This window comes from Chamaea fasciata, unplaced genomic scaffold (genome assembly GCF_029207755.1).
Source record: "Chamaea fasciata isolate MVZ Bird 193981 ecotype frontalis unplaced genomic scaffold, bChaFas1.0.hap1 SCAF_2, whole genome shotgun sequence".
Classification (NCBI taxonomy): domain Eukaryota; kingdom Metazoa; phylum Chordata; class Aves; order Passeriformes; family Sylviidae; genus Chamaea; species Chamaea fasciata.
Window position 1 is genome coordinate 103,961,269 of NW_027094087.1, and position 18,113 is coordinate 103,979,381.

An 18,113-nucleotide genomic window follows, 5' to 3' on the forward strand; every position below is an offset into this window, starting at 1 on the left:
GATACTGTAGACTTGGACTCCTGAGGGCTTCCTGTTTCCTCAGAAATTTCACCTGTGGTCGGAAGGCTGTCACAGAAAATTGTGGGACTCTTTTTTTTTTTAATATATATTAGTCATTTTAGTCCTTGAAGTATAGAATGATAGGTGGTTCATTGTCCCTGTGAAGTAATCTCATATATAATTCCTATTCTTAGATCTAGATAATGATTTCACTTAGTTCTCCACAGAACATGGAGAATTGTAAGCTGTAAAATAAAACTGATATTCAGTATGTTAAGCTCTGAAAGCCAAACAGATTAATGACATAATTGCCGTAAAAGCAGAAACAAGTAACAAAAAGTGAAAGCTCACAAAATTAATGTGGGCAGTTCTAAACAACAGTTGTAATTGCCAATTTTTATAAGATATGCACCTATAATTTTAATGACTGTGTGGGCTTGCCGGATTAAAGCAACTCATAGACTATAAGACATAGCTCTGTATGGTGTTTTTAAAATGATAATAAAATATAAAATAAATAAGTATAGAGATCTGATTGATGAACAACTGCTCTGGTAAAGTTAATTAATGATTTTTTTTTTTAAGGCAAGGAAGTAACTTAAAATCTTTCATTAATATCAATAAGTTGACAGCCCAAACAATTGTTAAAGTCTGAAAGTTTTAAATATCACTAATTATATCTTCTACCAAAAAAAGTGTCGTTCATGAGATGTTACCCACTTTTTTCTCTTCACTGATTAGTCGCTTAGCTACTAAATTTTTCATTTTGTCATGTATAGGTTTCTAATTCTTTTGAAACTCAACCAGGACAGACTCTTCAATTTTTTGGGGGTTTATTAAATTCTGACATTTTTAATTAAAAATGTAATGGCACTGCTTAGCCATTTAATATAATATGTTTTTTCTCATATACTTGTTTGCTTTTCATTAAAACCTAAAATTGACAAGAAACACCACATTCAACTCAGAGTTGTATGAGCAAAACAGCCTGTATAGGAAGAAAAAAAAAAAAGACACAGAGCTAGAAAAATGAAATAATTATACACTAAGAAATAATCAACTAAACATTCTTGATTGCACAACTCCCCAGGTGCATTTTTCACATGCTACAGGCTGTTTGTTATTATTTTTTTAAAAAACCAGGGATCTTTGAGGGCTGTTTACATTATTACATTTTGAATTATAGCACTAATAAATGGTAATATTTCCATCTGTCTGTGGTGTGTTAACTTACAGAATGTTAGACTATCGATCTATGCTGGAGCTCTGCACTACCTAGACCAAGGCAGTGGCAGAAAATGAGTGTGACTGCCATGCTGCTATTCCTAAAAAAAGGTTTTAAAAAAAATTACCCTGAGGAACCAGGGAACCACTCATGTGCCCAGCAGAGCAGAGGATGAGATCGTTATTAATTTCAGTCAAGAAGGTAAGAGCCTTGGCTTTTGGTGACTGCAAAATTAGACTTTATGAGCTATTATTTTTCTTGCACTGTAGAATGAAAATTACTATGCAAATAATCTCATAGTCTCAGATTCCCGGGTCAAAGTTCATGACAAAGAATACATGCAACATTTTTTCTTGTGTACCTCAGACAATTTTTCTCTCACTCACTGTATTCTGTGGTGCAATCCAACATTTAATCCATCACAAACTGAGAAAAGTGGATTTCTCTAAAGAAACAAGTAGGAAACACAAGAAACTAGATATCAGATTGCAAACAGCAAACCTCTTATCCAGACATGGGCTGGAAATAGTGCAAATGACTTGCAGTAAAATTGAAAATGGTCAGTGTAAAATCTGTGGCACAATCAGAGTAAAATATCATGACACCATTTGGTTAAATCATTTGCTGGCTTGTAACATCAAGACCTGGATGAATGGAAGAGACTGTGGCTGTGAACTGGAGAGATTCATCCCCTTCAGATCTGCATGGCATTTTACAGACTTCAGACTCACAGAAGAAGGGCATGGCCTTCCTTCACCTCTCTGAAAACCACAAACCATGCCAAGGGTATGGCAAGCTAAAGCATTCAATTTTTGTAGTTCAATGGAAATATGAAATTTGATGCTAATTTTTTTCTGCTTATTTTAGTTCTCGCCTCTGAAGAAAGATTAATACAGGACCTCCCTGCTGTCTTCCTAAACTCAGGAAGAAACATTCTTTGTCGGTCTTGGTTCAACCCACATATCATGAGCCAAAACATCCTGGCTCACTGTCTTCAGATTTTCTAACAGATCTCATACATTGATATTAAGAGATTACAAACATCAGACCCAAACTGGACCTATTTTATAAACACCTGTGAATCTGTAGCATCCCAGTACTCCCAGAAACTGGTATGTTTGTGCATAAATGAGTTCAGAACATCCTGCATTCTGCACTGATATTTGCCAGTCTCAGCTGTGTAATGCAAGGAGGAACACAAATGGCTAACTCTGTCTTTCTACTGAATCTGGTGACATGCAAATATCCATTATCATTTTCTCTGTCATGTTTGGTGTCTGTAGGTGGGCTGGCCGGGGTTTGAGAACAGCTAGCACATATCCATCCTGATGCTGGCTGGTGACTCACTGAGCAGACCACAGTGATGTGTCCTACCAAGTCATAAGTGCTTGGATGAGTAGGAGACTGTAGCAATCACAGGCTTTGACAGCAGATCTTCTCAGTGGTGGCCAAGAGCACATCAAAACCGACAGAGAATATTGAATTCAGATCAAAATCTACTCATGCTTGTGTAACACTCATGGACAAATCTGAAGATACCTAAAGGAGTCCTCAAAGCTCCAGTATAAACATTCTGGGGAGAGTTTTATATCTTCTATCACTGCAGGACTGTAGAGCAATTTCTTCTCTCATAATTAAAATCACCACAAAATTCAGTAGTTTTTGGTCCCAGAATAAGGTACTACTATTTGAATTTGTCTTTTCTACTCTAAATACATTGCAAAATATAAAATAAAGACTAATAGTATTTTTCCCCAGCACAAAACATCCTAACCATCCAAGCTGCTGTTCTGTACATGGTATTGTCCCAAGAGAATTAACAAGTTTCAAAGAAGTTATTCAGTCTGGTGTAAACCTGTCCACCACAAGGAGAAGGATGCAGCTCTCGGTCATTCCCAGTGAGTTGGCTGGGCAGGCCTTGTCTCAGTCATCATCTGACACAGAAGTGTTATCGCCGTCACAAACAGAGTGCTTAGGAATGTCTATATATAGAGCAAGAGATCTCCTGGGGATGGACATTTTCCTGCCCTGGTTTACACCATGGCCACACTCATGAGATGTTCTTAACTGTCTGAAAGCCTCAAAGACTTGTGGCAGCACAGGGAAGTGGTGAGTAATGATAAGAAGCATCAAATCTGTTGAACAAAAGCAAATTTGAGTTACAATTAGAAATGGCTGGCATGCAGAATAAGTCTTGCAAGCTCTTACTTGATAAGTAAACCAAACATTCATGGTTATAAATCTTATTAGAATGACAGTTGTGTCTTTACTGGTGACTGAAAGAAGTTAATGCTATTTTAATGGGACCCAGTAAGACTCACTTCCAAAATATGTTTTATTACATTTTGAAATAGCTTGTATTAAGCTAAACAATGAGGGATTTAATTACTTCAAAGCCTGTTGATTCATTATGAGACAATAGTTTTTAGTACAATATTTGGCAGCTGACTCATATCAGGATTCAACTGTTGCCTTACATAACATAATATGATGATTGAGACACAGCATAAATCATGCAGGACTGAATATCTGAGAAAAATTCATCAACAGTTGTAAATAACATCCTGTTGAATAGAGAAACATCAATATCAAACCAAGTATCAGTTTCCTATTCACACATAAAAAACCACTGCATACTCAACTACTTTTTCTGTTGTTGCTCACAAATTTCCTTGCTATTTTTTATATCAGGATTTCTTACCGACCCTGCCATATCTCATAAATAAAACAGCTGTGTAGTCTGGTAGTTTTCACTTACCAAATTAGGCTTGAGCCCCTTATATTGCTTCACCTGCTGTTATAATTAGGCCCAGGAGAAAAGAAAGGCAGCTGTTTTACCTCTCTCTCATTGTGTCATCTTATTTGTATTAAAACTGAAAAATCCCTTATAGTGCAGAGTGTTGTTCTGTAGCAGATACCAGCAAAGTCATTAGGCTGAACAGAGACTGACCCTTTTCCTGCTGTGCCTTGACTTTTCAGCACATATGGCATTACTCTACATTTATTATGATTTAAAATATATATGGTGTGTGCTTCTTGCTCTGCTCAAAACCAAATCTGTTAGAACCATATGGAAGGATCCTAGAATAACGACGTGAGTTCGTCTTGGGTTGCATTCCAAAAGTGAATTTTATGCCAAAGTGTTTCTTACATGAAGAGATATGAGAAAAAAAATGATAATTTTATGCTACACGTAAGGAATGCTCTGGTTTGAAACCTGAATCCCGTGCTTTAGTTGTTGGAGCTACATTTTCATGTTAGCTGTAGGCTAAAATCCCTGGCTATCCTCTGTGTCCGTATGTTGGCTCTCACTCTGGTGCTAACCTGCAGCAAGCCTGGAAAGGGAAATGGAGGAAGGCTGGCAGGGCAAGAGGAGACCTAGAATGTGTTTGACTTCTCCCCTGCAGGCAATATATGCCCAGCTGGATTGACTCCCATGGCTGCACACATACAGGGGTGTCTATCAAAGCGATCTTCATTTAATACCCTTCATTTTAGTAAAATCTGGGCCACAGTACCTGTTACTGCCTTGTGCAAACCCTGTGCTATTGATCCATTGCAAATGGAAAGGAAGACACATCTCTGCTGATGTACCTCCAAGACTTGCTGTAATACAAATGCATAGCAGATTAAATAGAACAAGGAATATTAAGGACAACAGTTTGGTATGAAATCACAAATGAATTAGCTCTCAGAATCTGTAACAATTTTTTCAGTTGCCAATAACCTCTACTTTACTTCACTTATCTTCTTGCCTCTGGCAAAATCAGATGGAAAATTAAGGAGATGCTCTGTTGACCAAATCACAACCTCTGTCTTTGCTTTGAAGTGACATACATTTTCTGCTAAGACAGTAATGACTCTTTAACAGACTGAGATGTACACTCATGATGAAATCCAACATGTTCATAAGCCATAAAGTTGCCAAAAAATCTTTTCCAAACCAGGTTATTTCTGGCACTATATTAATTTTTATTTTCAATAGGTATTCCTACATTGAAGAGATTTGACAAATCTACATTTGAAAGTTTTGGTGAATTCCCAAATTGGCATATGAATGCCTGTAATTTCTGATTTATGCCCTAAAGTTGAACAATCCCTCAAAATACTAAAGTAAAAAACCCCATCTGTGGTAATTTATTGCAGTTTGTGTGTTTGAAACTGTGCAGGACAAAAAATTTAGAACAGCCATTAGTTAATTTATTATGGCATCTTTTTCAGCTACATTTTCAGACAAAATGCTCTTAAATTGAAAAAAAATACTACTCTTAGCTACCTTGTTTTTATTTTATCAACACATATTAAAAGGTTGAAAAGTTAATATTAATAATTCCCAATGACCCAAAGTGTAACAAACCTTATTGTTATGCTTCATTGAATTAAAATAGGAAAATGTTTTGTAATGTATTTTACTTGAACTAATTTTCTTTTGGCGGCTGTGTTTGCAAGGTAACTGTTAACATATCAAAAGGCATTGAGGCATAGACCACAAAAATGTCTCACTAAAGTCAGCAACAAAGATGGGTAGTTGGATTCTGTGGGAATTTCCCAGCCCCGCAACACATTCATGTTTTTTTGCTGGTGAAAAATCCACACAGAAAGGTATTAAATGTGGAAGGAGTGCCAAATGCTCTGTGATGTAAAAAAGTAACAGAGAATCAAGTTCAACAAGCTCTTTCCTGGTGTATTTAAAATGTGCACAGATGCATGTTAGGCTGACAAGGGTCTCCTGCAGAAGGGCCTGGCACAGAGTGCCAGAGGGATAAGCAGGTCTGTGAGCAGCCTGAGCTCAGCCTGCATTTATGGCAGTTTAGCCATGCAGGGCTAAGCCTCAGGCCTTCTGCGCTCGGGGGTGGCATGCTTACAGCTGAGTCAGAAAACAGGATGCACTTCATCTGCTCCATGCCTTGTGTTCCCGGGGACAGGGTGGACATAGCCTGAATCTAAATAAAAACATGCTGTTGAGGTTTTGGGTAAGTTGCTGAGATAAAAGATATTATACATGCTGGAAATAGTCTTGATATCACATCTACTAAACCATAATTATCAGGAGGTAGTAAAGAGACAAGAGATATTGTGGATAGGAAAAGGAAGACATGATGATTGAGAGAATGCAGAAGGAATTTTGCAATTAATGAAAAGGAAACAAAAATCCTGGAAGGTTTTTTGATCGCATTATGACATTTGTGAAGAAAACTTATCATTTGGTGTAAAAAGGAGAAAACCCAGCAGCAAAACTGTCTAATGCATGAAGAAATGTCAGATTTTTAGTAAAGAAAAATGTCTTCTGCTTGATCAACTGCTGGAAAACAAGATGATTTTGGATATGTGAGGTCTTCATCAAAGGGAAATTTTCAATTTCTTTACTATTTTCTTTTTCTGAAGAGAACCATTATCAATTTTTTTCCATGTATAATAAAAAATAGGTGCTCAGTAAAAATCTCAGTAATCATCAAAAGAAATTTAAGTGAGTTCAGTGGAAAAAACTGTCTAACTCTTGGAAAAGTACTAGAAGTGAAAGAGTGACATGGTGAATTTTTTTCTTTTGGAGATCTTTCAAAAATAGATAGATAAACATGTAGCCTACCCATCCAAGACACATTAGTCAGTCTTTCTAGTTTTATTTGGAAATTCACTAAGTGGTATGGTTGAACTTTCAAAGTTTTCAAAGACATGTTCATTTGAGAGTTCCTTATTTTTTTTCCCCCTTTAACAAATAGCTGCTACTTGCTGATTTCTGTGATTTTTGCTGCTATCAAAATGAAATTAAATGTTCAGTAAAATTTTAATGCTGTAATCTATATACAACAATTGGAATACTGTTAAATTATTTCAGGTTGTTCCCATAAACACGTGAAACACTGATAATTATGTGACCATCAAAGTGATAAGGCTCTTGCTGCATGTACAGATTCTTTTGTGACAGTCAGTATGTTGCAAAGGAGGGAGTGAGCAGATTTTCACAATCTAATTTCCAGATTAAAAAAACCCAAACAAACCAACAAGAAACATCATTGAGAGGCAAAAATGAAACTCTCAACATAAAATGAACTTGTACAGAAAATTCCAGAAGATGTAACATGGAAGAAAAGCCAAATACAGGGTCAAAAAATAAACATGTTTTGTTTTATTTTATTTATTAATTAGATGAGTGCTTACAAACTGCATATATATATATATATATATATATATATATATATATATATATATATATATATATATATATATATATATATATATATATGAGAAAAAGAAAGAACAAAAATATGGGTTTGTGCTCATAAAGAAACTCCTGCAAACTCTTGCCTCTCTTCTGTCTTTACCAGCTTAGCCTCATGAATTTTAGGGCAGTTTGCCCTAAAGCCCTGGACTTTTTGCATGTCACAACTACAACAGTGAGAAAGCTTGTGGAGAAAGACCTGTCAGAATCCCTTTTTTCTAGACCACTGTAGCATTTTCCCATGTTCCTCTGCTGAAAGCAGCACTGCAGTGTTTGATATATGGATAAGGCACTGACAAATCTTACCTCTGTCTAGATAAATAATATATTATAACTTAAGGACTAAAGGACTAAGCTTCAGCAGCAGGTACCAGCTTTACATCAGCAGGGACCCAAGACATCACAGAAATGGATGTTTGTAGCAGAATCTTCCCTTTGATCAATGTCCTTCATTCCTTGCAGCTTCAGTGCAGGTCATGTTACCTAACTCCCTTAGCTCCATGAGAGCATGCCAGGGGCATAGGCCAACTTTCAGTGAGGAAACTTCTCACCCTCACCACATGCAGATGAAGCAGACAGAATCACTGCTGATTTTTTGATTGTCACACAGAATTTTGTGATCAGGGACTGTGGTTCATGCATAGGATTGGACACAATGATCATCAAGGTGGGTGTGCTTTTAGCCATCTTTTCCAATAAGAATCAACAAAATTCATCCTATATTCAGTGTCAGTGTCAAGTAAAGAATAGTTTTGTGTTATATACATCCCAATCACTCTACGTTATAATCTGATTACACCAGATTGTATGATACCCCACTGCTTGTGGCTGATTAAAAACCTCATAGGCAGCTCAGACCCACACATTAGATAGACTCAGTGTTTGCTTAACTTTCAGGAACCTCGTTCAGATTTGCATGAACTAGTGTTACTTGTGCCATTCACAGTTCTTTCTTTGATGGTTGTTGGCACTACTGCTTTGGACTCTCTGATCCTAAAGCCTGTGTCTTGGACCCACTGAAAAATAGAAGCAAGTCTGGGTTTAGAATAGTGCCACCTGGATTCCCTGATGTGGAAGCAGACGTTCTAGTTTTCATCTTGTGGCTGAGGATCAAATTGGGCATGGAGAGACAGAGACAGCTCTGTTATATGATGGGAAGTTTTATTTGATATACATATAGTGTTTTGGTTTCATCCCATACTGCCAATTATCTGTCTAAACCAGATGAAAGCTCCTGTTTCAACTATGGAATGAAATCTTATCTCTGCATAGAATAAAATTTAATTTCTCAGCATTTTACAACACCTGTAGTTTAAGAAGCTACTTTGCATATTTTGAATAACAACATGGTACTTTAGTGGTTTATGGTTGTTTCAGGTCATAAAGCATAATTTAAAAGTGAAATTTCATTTGGAATATTAAAGCTCAACAAATTTTTCATGGGGGAAGGAGTAGATTTTAATTTCAATTAGCCATTACTGGTGTGAACGTTTTATTCACTGTAGGTTATTTTGTATTTCCTCTCATATGAGCCTGTGACTGTGATCTCTCCCAGCAAATACATTTGCTTGTGTCAGACTTACTGTAATTTCTACCTTTTATGAGAAAAATCTGGGTTATAACAAAGGCTATTAGAAATGTTCTTTTCCCACTCCGCAAACCCTGAGAATTTTATACTGCTCTGTAGTGCTGCTAGAACAATGCTCCAGAGAGGCGTGAGGTGGCTTCGAGTCAATCATGCTAATTGTTTCTGTATTTTGCTAAGCTACTGCTATCTTCAGTTGCAATTAACATGACATCTGGCAAAGCACTGGGCTGGAACATTGATTATTCTAATGTTTCTCATTAGTAATCATTAATAGCAAATGAATAATTAAACCGATTATCAATTAACCTCTGGCTAAGGTTTTTGACACTATTTTTCCTCTGTAGAGACTCACAGCATGTACTGTTTAACTTGCTCTGATGTTCACTTAATCTCCCTTAGAAGATAAAATTGTATTTCATTTTACTCTGAAGCAGCAGAATATGTACCCTCCGCTTCACAAACACAACAGCCACTGTGCTCTATTCATTGAGACTGCATTTGAATTCTATTTCTATAAGCATTGTGTGATTTCTTAAACCTAAGGGCTTACTCACACAAGGATATAAAGATCTGCTTGAGTGGGAATGGGTACATAGACCATTAAGAGGGTGAGGAAGGGTAGCTGATAACTTGGCAGTGGTTATGCACTGTAACCCAAGAGCTACCTCCCAGAAAGGCTCTCTCTCCATCTGGGACATTAGGAGGGAACATTTATTTCTTACCTGTAACACCTTTCCTGGGAAACGGTTTCTGGCGAAAAACAGCTGTGATTTTGTGATGTGTGGCTTAGCCAAATGAATTTTGCTTAGCACAATGACTCAGCTCCCTATAATTTGCTATTCTCACATATATATTACAGCTAAGGCCACAGAAATATCATGGTGGTCCACACTGTATATTTTTATGAATAAAATGTAACCAGGATACATCTAAAAAGCTAAATACAGTGGAAGGAGGGAAAAAAGGGAAAGCTTACTTGTGGTTTATTAACTTTGTTGCCTCTTATCACTGGTATTCCTGGTGGTTACATCCTCCGTGAGTGGTATGAACACCTGAGTAAGCACATACAAATTCATGCTTACAGTTTTCTGGCTAGAGTTAGGAGTTTATACTTATGGAGTAAAGAACTGTGTTTAATAACCCACAGATGACAAGCTGCCTACACAATCAAACCCTAGCTTTAATCTGTTCTCATGTTAAAGATGATCTTCAGGAAGGTGATGGCCACCTGGGGAAGACAGATGTGGCATGGAAGAGAGAGCTCAGTGTACCACTGAACACCTGGCGTGCATCAGACCACACTTAAGACAGATCTGCCTTCTGTCAGCCCAGGAACAATCTCTGTGAGCAAAGCTGTGTGGCACAAGTCAATGACTGCTCTGAACTACACCCTGTTCCTCTTGCCCTAAGGGATTGTAGGAATTCAGATTATTCCCAGGTATACCCTTCACACTGGTTTCAGAACGGGTTGATGATAAATGAGAAGCTTTTCTTATGTTTGTGCAATACACGCCTATTATACCAGATTATTATCTTGGACCTAGATACTATGGCTTTTGAGGAGTTTTGAAAAGGAAGACCAAATCAATCTTTAGCCAGAATCTAAATGTTGAAGCTGAAAAGACAGCTGTCAGAGAGAAATACTGACTTGTTAAGCTGCTCTGCATGGCTGAGTTTGAAATGTCAGTAGAAAACTGTTCCTCTTCTCTGCTCATGGATGAGGAGGAAGCAGTAAGATGATGATCTGCTACTGAGTCACAACTGCTGGGAAGATGGTACAATGAGTAAGGAACTTAAATTTCTCTTCAGAAGCAATGCTGACTGCTTTACACTGCCCAAAGTGACTGAGCTTTAGGAAAATGGATGAGTTCTGAGATTTTTAAAATCTCCTACAAGAATTCAAGATTTAGGTCCTTAAAGATATTAGAAAGAGGACCTGCAAAACTGCCCCACCTTAGACTAATGAAATGCTCCTGTGTAGCATTGCTACATGTAGATGTGGCACTTAGAGGTATAGTTTAGTGGACTTGGCAGAGCAGGGTTTATTAATGAATACAGTAATCTTAGAGGACTTTGCCAGCCAAAGATTCTATGATTCTGTGATTCAGGTGCGAACCAGCATAGAGAAACTGGTGCCATTGCCATTTCTAAAGCCTCAAGCGAAACAAAACAAGAAAGAAGTTTTACCCACCATTTTCAAATCTAGTATGGCTAAGAAACATGAATCAAACTCCCATAACTACAAACATATGCAGAGCCACAGGCTTTACTTTGTCAGAGAAAACTGAGAATCAATGCTAATATGTGCACAATTCTTCAGGTTGCAAAATGCCTGATGTCCGAGGCTCTTTTGTATCCTTAACACTTCTTATTTATCAAAGAGTGAGATACAAACTCCTGAACACATTTAGCCTGAATACTGAACTTAAAAAAAAAAAAAAAAAAATAGAGACAATATTATTGACCTCTATTTTCTTAATTTTTTTTCCCCTAGAAATTCCTCATTTCTAAATATGGTTAAACTACCATACTCTTTTTCTGCTAAATGTTAGGGCTCTTTCACATCTCTGCTTTAAGATATGAATCAATACTGCACATGCAAAAGTGCTTTTTCTTTAAAAGTACTCACTAACTAATTTACATAAGATATTTCAGGCTGAGGAATTTTTATGAAGAATCTGTTAAGCTTTGTGCTGACATTTGATTAATCACTTGTTTTTAACATGAATATTGGCTAATTCTGTCAATGTGACAACAGATCTGGTCAAATATCAATGACACTGTTGGTGCAAAAACCTCTTAAATCATTTAATGATCAAGAGAAAGAAAAGAGTATATCTAAAATCATATTACTTCCATCTAAACCAGATATATAATGAGTGAAATATGGTCAAATGGCTCAACTTGCAATACATTTTATTTCCTTTGTTCTATAGGAACTTTAAGACATATACAGCAAGTAGATCTACAGAATAGGTCTATAGAATCTGAAGTTCCTGGCATGTAACAGGATAATAATGTCTCTAATTGGGCAGATGGTGAGTATCTGCTTTTGAACAGAGTTCAGGAGGCCAGACTGTCCAAACGTTATTATGCCTGAATAGAAATGACTGTGCCCCATTTTGAAATGTGTAAATGGCTACAGAGCATGCAAAGTAGATCTGGCACGTTTTATTCATACATCTCTTCTGCTCAGCCAGCTTGTAGTCATTTTGTTTCATTGCTTTCAGTAATCTTCAGTATTTCAATCTTTGTAGCCACCCCAGGAATACAGCTCAGATTGCCTTCAGTTCTGTGTTCTTTAAAGTGAAGGCCTTAACAGGATGGCATGCATTACTACAGTGACACAAGACCCTCTGGAAATGTAACGTGATGTGTTTTGCTTGCAGACATGTTTAAAGAGACTACAACTGAGATGAAGCACAGAAGAAAGGCAGATAAGAGCAGTCATTCTGTCTGTCTCCCCAAATGATGTTTAAACAGAAAAAAAATGTTGCTGATCTCGTGAAAGGAATTTATTTCCCTACAGCTTTGAGGAATGAGTTGAGTGACTAAAAGCCTGTATCAAGGCAGCACTAAGACACGATGGGGAACAGAGGAGTGTGAGATTTTCCTTTTCTTTTCTTACCCTTTTTCCACCCCCTCCCTCATGCATAGGCACACATACTATCTCCTCTACCTTTCTCCTCTATCTCCTTTTCCCTCCTTTTAGGTTCTTTCTGCCATTTCACCTACTTTATTCCTATTATATAGCCGAGGGCAGGAAAAGAGAGAATTAACACAGGTCCAACCAATGTATTAAATGTATTAAAAGTGAGTTGATACAGAACTCAATGATGAGAACAGTAAACAGAACTTCTTGCCAGAAGCTGAAATCTCAACTTCCAGCTGAAACAAAGATAAAATAAAGTAAAAAACTACCTTCCCATGATTCAGTTCAGAGCAAAATTCTTGGTGCTGTGAACCAAGAAATCAGAAGATGAGAGTACCACCTGGTTCCTCAAGTGACCCCTTATACTGGTTTTGTAAAGGCAAAGAGTGTTTCAGAAATGATGTAGAAGAGTATAAGGGAGGATCACATTCTGCTTAGTGATTCTTCAACTTCAAGGGTCAAAGGATCAAATGTTCACTTTGCACTTGGGCCTTTCAGCTGGAGATGGGTGGCAGATTCAGTTATGTGCTTGGATGAGGAGGGAGATACTTAGACTGCTTCTGTCTGTGCTCTTACCAACAGCCATACTGTAGAACATAATGTTTTAGTTTTGCTTTCCTACCTCGTACTTTTAGATGGTTTTGACTTATTCCATATTCAGTGTTTTTTCCAAAAATTAGAAAAATCTTCCCTGCATCTTAAGTCCAGTGCATCCTGGTCTGTGTTCTGTTGAAAGGGGTATCTACTGCTGATTTTAATGCTTTCTAAAAAGGCTGGCTAATGTATAAATTTTCTTATTACAGTACTTTGGAGCAGGAGAAAAGAAAAAAATAAAATAATGCTTTCTTTTCCTTGGACACTTCAAGTATTCTTGTTGATCTTTTCCAATAGCAATGACCATAGCACTGCATAAGCTGAGTTCCCCACAGTTTCAGATTTCCAACTTTATTCCAGTGTTTTCCACAGCAGCAGAGATCAACTAACACTGTTATGAACTTGTACTAGTTCATTCCAGCTCAATGACCTTAGCAGGACTCCATGGCATACTTTGTTTCTTCTGGACTCTCTCAAGGACTGTCCATGTGCTCAGGGATTTTCATGCACATAAGGTTACAGAACATGAAGAACCTCTTCTTTTCTATAGGCTCCATTCTTTGACACTCATGAGTCTTCTGTTAAAATAACATCTAGAAAAAAGTTGCATTTTTTCAGAACACTTCACAGTATGATATAGTTACATTTGACAAAATTACATTGTTAATGCTATAAAGGCATTATTGCAGACAAGTTTTAGTCTTAGAAGAGCAAAGGAAAATTGTGTCTTCCTGAGGGATGTCATCAGAAATAGAATGTGAAAATAGGGATTTCATACTCCATTAGATATTTTTACAGTCATGACATAGATAATTGAAGAAATTTAAACAGCAGACTTTATAAGCATATTTGGAAGGAACAATTACAGGTAATTCTTACCTGCATTTATCTGGTGCCTCCTGATGTACATAAATTCTTCACTTAGACTTGACAGAGTAACTCTACAGATGAACAAGAAGTATGAAGGATATTCAGTCTATGAATTGGATCTAGTGATCTAGTATTTAACTTCTTTCCCTTCTACCACTTCCTTTCCTTTACCCTTTTCCAAATCGTTAAGTTTTGCCATTTATAACACTTGAATTATGTCCATTTCCTATTATGAAGACAATCTGACAAATATCCTTTATTTCAGCAGACCTTAATGTCTGACCCCAAGTGCCTTGCAGCACAAAATGTGTGCTGTTCTTAGCAGTCACTGAAATGGAATGACACATGCAGGCAGAACAGCACTGCTGGGAGCTCAGGAATCTGAGCTGTGTGTCCACACCACACATTGTGTCCATGCTGAGGTATCATGGAAAGCCCAGCACCTGTGCAGCTTTGCAAGGTGATGCTGCAGAGGAAGGCAGATCTTCCTGCCCTGCATCAGAGCTTTTACCTTTTCTCTCCCACTGAACCTTCCCATGTACGTAAATGAAATAAAAACAGGTGGTGATGTGGGCCTTAAGGCTATTAAACCTCAAAAAAAATTTAAAAGTCTCCCACATTTAATACCACTTCACAGTGGGAAAAGAATGGATTTTTAGGATACTTAAAGCAAAGGGTGGAAGAAAAAAATTATATGTTCCAGCCTGTCTAGCAGTGTATATTTGATGTCACTTTCAGTCTCATCTTAAATGGACTGAAATTCAATGCAGGCAACTTTCACTGATTTAATTACAATGAGAGAGATCTGCAGTGAGCTCAGTGCTGTAGAATCAACAAAAACCAACATTGTGGTTTCAAATGTTATTTCTGGCCTGCAAGCAGTAATTTTGTATGTACTGTGGGCATTTGTTCCACAGGTTTGGAGACTCCCATGTGTATTTACACACAGCTGAAAAAGGAGAAGCAGCCTCAGAGTCTTGTGTAGTGTGATCTGAGGCTTTCCTGTCAGACTAAAATTCATTTACAGCATCAAAAGTTTTTTTCTACTATCTGCTTTGGAAAAGCGGAAAAGCAAAAAAGCAAAAAAAGCAAAGCAAAAAAGCTTTGGATACTGTTGTGGTTTGACACTGGCCCAACACCAGGGCCCCAGGAGAGTTGCTCACTCACCCTCCCCTGCTTCAGCTGGGCAAGGGAGGGAAAAGGAAAAAGAGAGTTAACAAAGGCTTCATGAGTGAGGTAAAGGACCGGGAGAAATATTTCAAGAGCAAAAGAGGCTCAACATTAGTTACAAAGTGAAATTTATTACTAGCAGAATCAGAGGAGGATAATGAGAAGTAAAATAAGCCCTTAAAACACGTTCTCTCCCCCAGTCCCTCCCTCCTTCCCACCAACAGCACAGGGAGACAGGGCAGGGAGGTTTTGGTCAGTTCATCAGTGAGATTCTCTTCCCCTGCTCCAGAAGAGGAGTCCGTCCTCTGTGAGGCTGTGGGTCCCTCCCAGGGGACACAGCTCTCCATGAACTTCCCTGGCGTGGGTCTACTTCCACAAGCAGCAGCCAAACCTCACCTGCTGCAGGGTGTGTCCTTCCCACGGGCACACAGCCCTCCCAAAACTGCTGCAACGTAGCCCTCTTGCCAAGGGGTGCAGTGCTCCAAGGACAGGCTGCTCCAGCAGAGAAGCAGAGCCCCCTCTCTCCATCAAGTCTCCCACAGGATCTCAGCCTCCTCCAGGCATCCGCCCACTCTGGCATGGGCACCTCCTCCATGGGCTGTGGGTGGATCTCTGCATCCCCCATGGATCCCCAAGGGCTGCAAGGTCACAGCTGCTTCACCAGGATCTCACCACAGCCTGCAGAGGAATCTCGGCTCTGGCACCTGGAGCTCCTCCTGCCCTCCTTCTCCACTGACCTTGGTGTCTCCATGTTGTTTCCCTCACATACTCACCTCCTCCTCTTCTCTGACTAGAAGCAAACCCCTGTGACTTTATTTTGATTTTCTTCTTACATATGTCATCACAGAGGTGTTACCAGCCTCATGTCCACCTTCAGAGCCATCAGAGATTGGCTCTGCTGGACATAGTGGGAGCTTCCAGCAGCTTCACACAGGAGGCCTCTTTGTGATATCTGCTACCCAAAACCAGGCTGTGCCAAACCAATACAGATATGTAACAGAAAACTCACTAAAACCCACTCTTTTCCCTCACCCCCAAAAGAAAAAAAGACCCCAAAAATCTATATCTATCTAAATCCTTAGAGAAAGAGGTAGGTTAAATAAAAAAGAATTGTGAAGATTTTATGCAGGCTGTTGTAGTGTCCTGGATAAGCCAAGCTGGGATCCACTTGGATTAGTGTCCATAAGTTCGTTATCTACAGACAGAAGTTCCTTGAGAAAAGGGAAAAAAAAAAAAAGCTGTTGAGCCACTTAAATTAACTGATGTTGTATTTAAATTTCTAATATTACTTTCTGTCATTTATGCCTCCTTCCAATCAAGGGAAAAGACAAGGAAAATACGAAAAATAAATACTTGACTCCTAGTTATTTTCTAGGTAGGTATTTTTTATGGATTCACTCAAGTGTTACATATTTATTGCAGCTTGATACACGATCTAAGCCTCACAAGTAAAACAGAATAACTTTATTTCATGGTCTCTCCTTATCAAGATGAGACAACCAAAACTGATTAATTTTCATCCCTAGCTGTCACATACACACTGACTCTGAGAAACCATGTTCCACAGTAGACCAGAAAAGTAATTAGGGAAATACAGAATATTTTGCTTTTTTCTCATATATGGCTGCTGCCATTTTTAGAATGTTTAGTGAAGCACATCAAATACCCTTTGAAACAAACAGCTCTTCTTAAAACTTTCATCTTTTCTATTCTATGTCTATTCCCTGTACAATTATGCTTGAACAAAATTTTGAAAACAAATTTCATTTGGTAGGAAGTAGATGACTCATAATTTGTAGAGTGTATTTAATGAACCACAAGAGACTGCATTACTGTGTGACATAATAGACACCTCTCAACCTACATTGCCATGTACCCTAAATATGCAAAATTTTGTTTTAAAATTATTGCTATTCTAATGAAAACAAAACTTATCTGTAACATTTACAACAAATACTAAAGCACAAGCAGAAGCACAGAAAATCTGATAAAGCTGTAAAAGCATCATGCAACCTGCAGTGAAAATAAGCTTCATTGCATTAGCCCATTTGCAACATGGATCAATGCCATAATTGAATTGGGAGAAAAATTGTTGTTAAGCTAGGTAATATTAGATTAAAAATATAGAGATCCATGCAAAGGAGGAAGCCTTTGGAGATAGTAAAGAATGTGCAGACTTCAAGAAGTGTTGTTCACATGCCTTGCAATAACGGCATTTTCTCTGATTTAGTAATCTCATGAGATTGCCTATTCCTGCTCTTCATATAAGAGTACCATCACCCTTCTCATTTCATCAAAAATATAAAAAAGCAAAGTACACAAAACTTCAGCAATTTGGGTACTGCATTTCAGTGTGACTTCTGTTCTGGGGTGATTTTATGATGCTTGTATCCCTGATTGTCTGTTCTGTTTATGCTGGATGTTAAGTTCTGCACCTTTCAGACTGGTTCTGAGAGCAAAGTGGGGAAAAGCAGCACCACAGTTTGTTTGCACACCCTGCACTTGCTGCCCTGCATTCTCTCTCATGGACTGTGCTGTCTTCAGCAGAGAGTAGTGAGAGCTCTCCTTTGCTTTTACTTAGGTTTTTATCTAGCTAAGGCAGATAAGTTCTCCAGAAGACTGGCTTTTCTTTTTCTTGGAACTTCTCAGCCCTGCTCTGAGCTGAAAACTCATAAAAACACCTGGAGCACACACCTGTGGCCCACCAGGGCTGGGATGTGGCATTTTCCAGTGCAGGAGGGACTGATAAGAAACTGAGCTAGCTGAGCTACACCCCATGAAACTTATTTGCCAC

General features: G+C 38.2%; 1 long non-coding RNA gene across 1 annotated transcript; it reads right to left on the reverse strand.

Annotated features, from left to right (window-relative positions):
- Nucleotides 1-12,035: 12,035 nt before the first annotated feature.
- On the reverse strand, nt 12,036-15,903 carry LOC136286104 (uncharacterized). The gene is made up of 3 exons (XR_010719759.1): nt 15,716-15,903; nt 14,159-14,220; nt 12,036-13,872 (listed from the first exon to the last, which is right to left on the reverse strand). It is a non-coding gene; the product is annotated as an uncharacterized lncRNA (long non-coding RNA).
- Nucleotides 15,904-18,113: the final 2,210 nt, after the last annotated feature.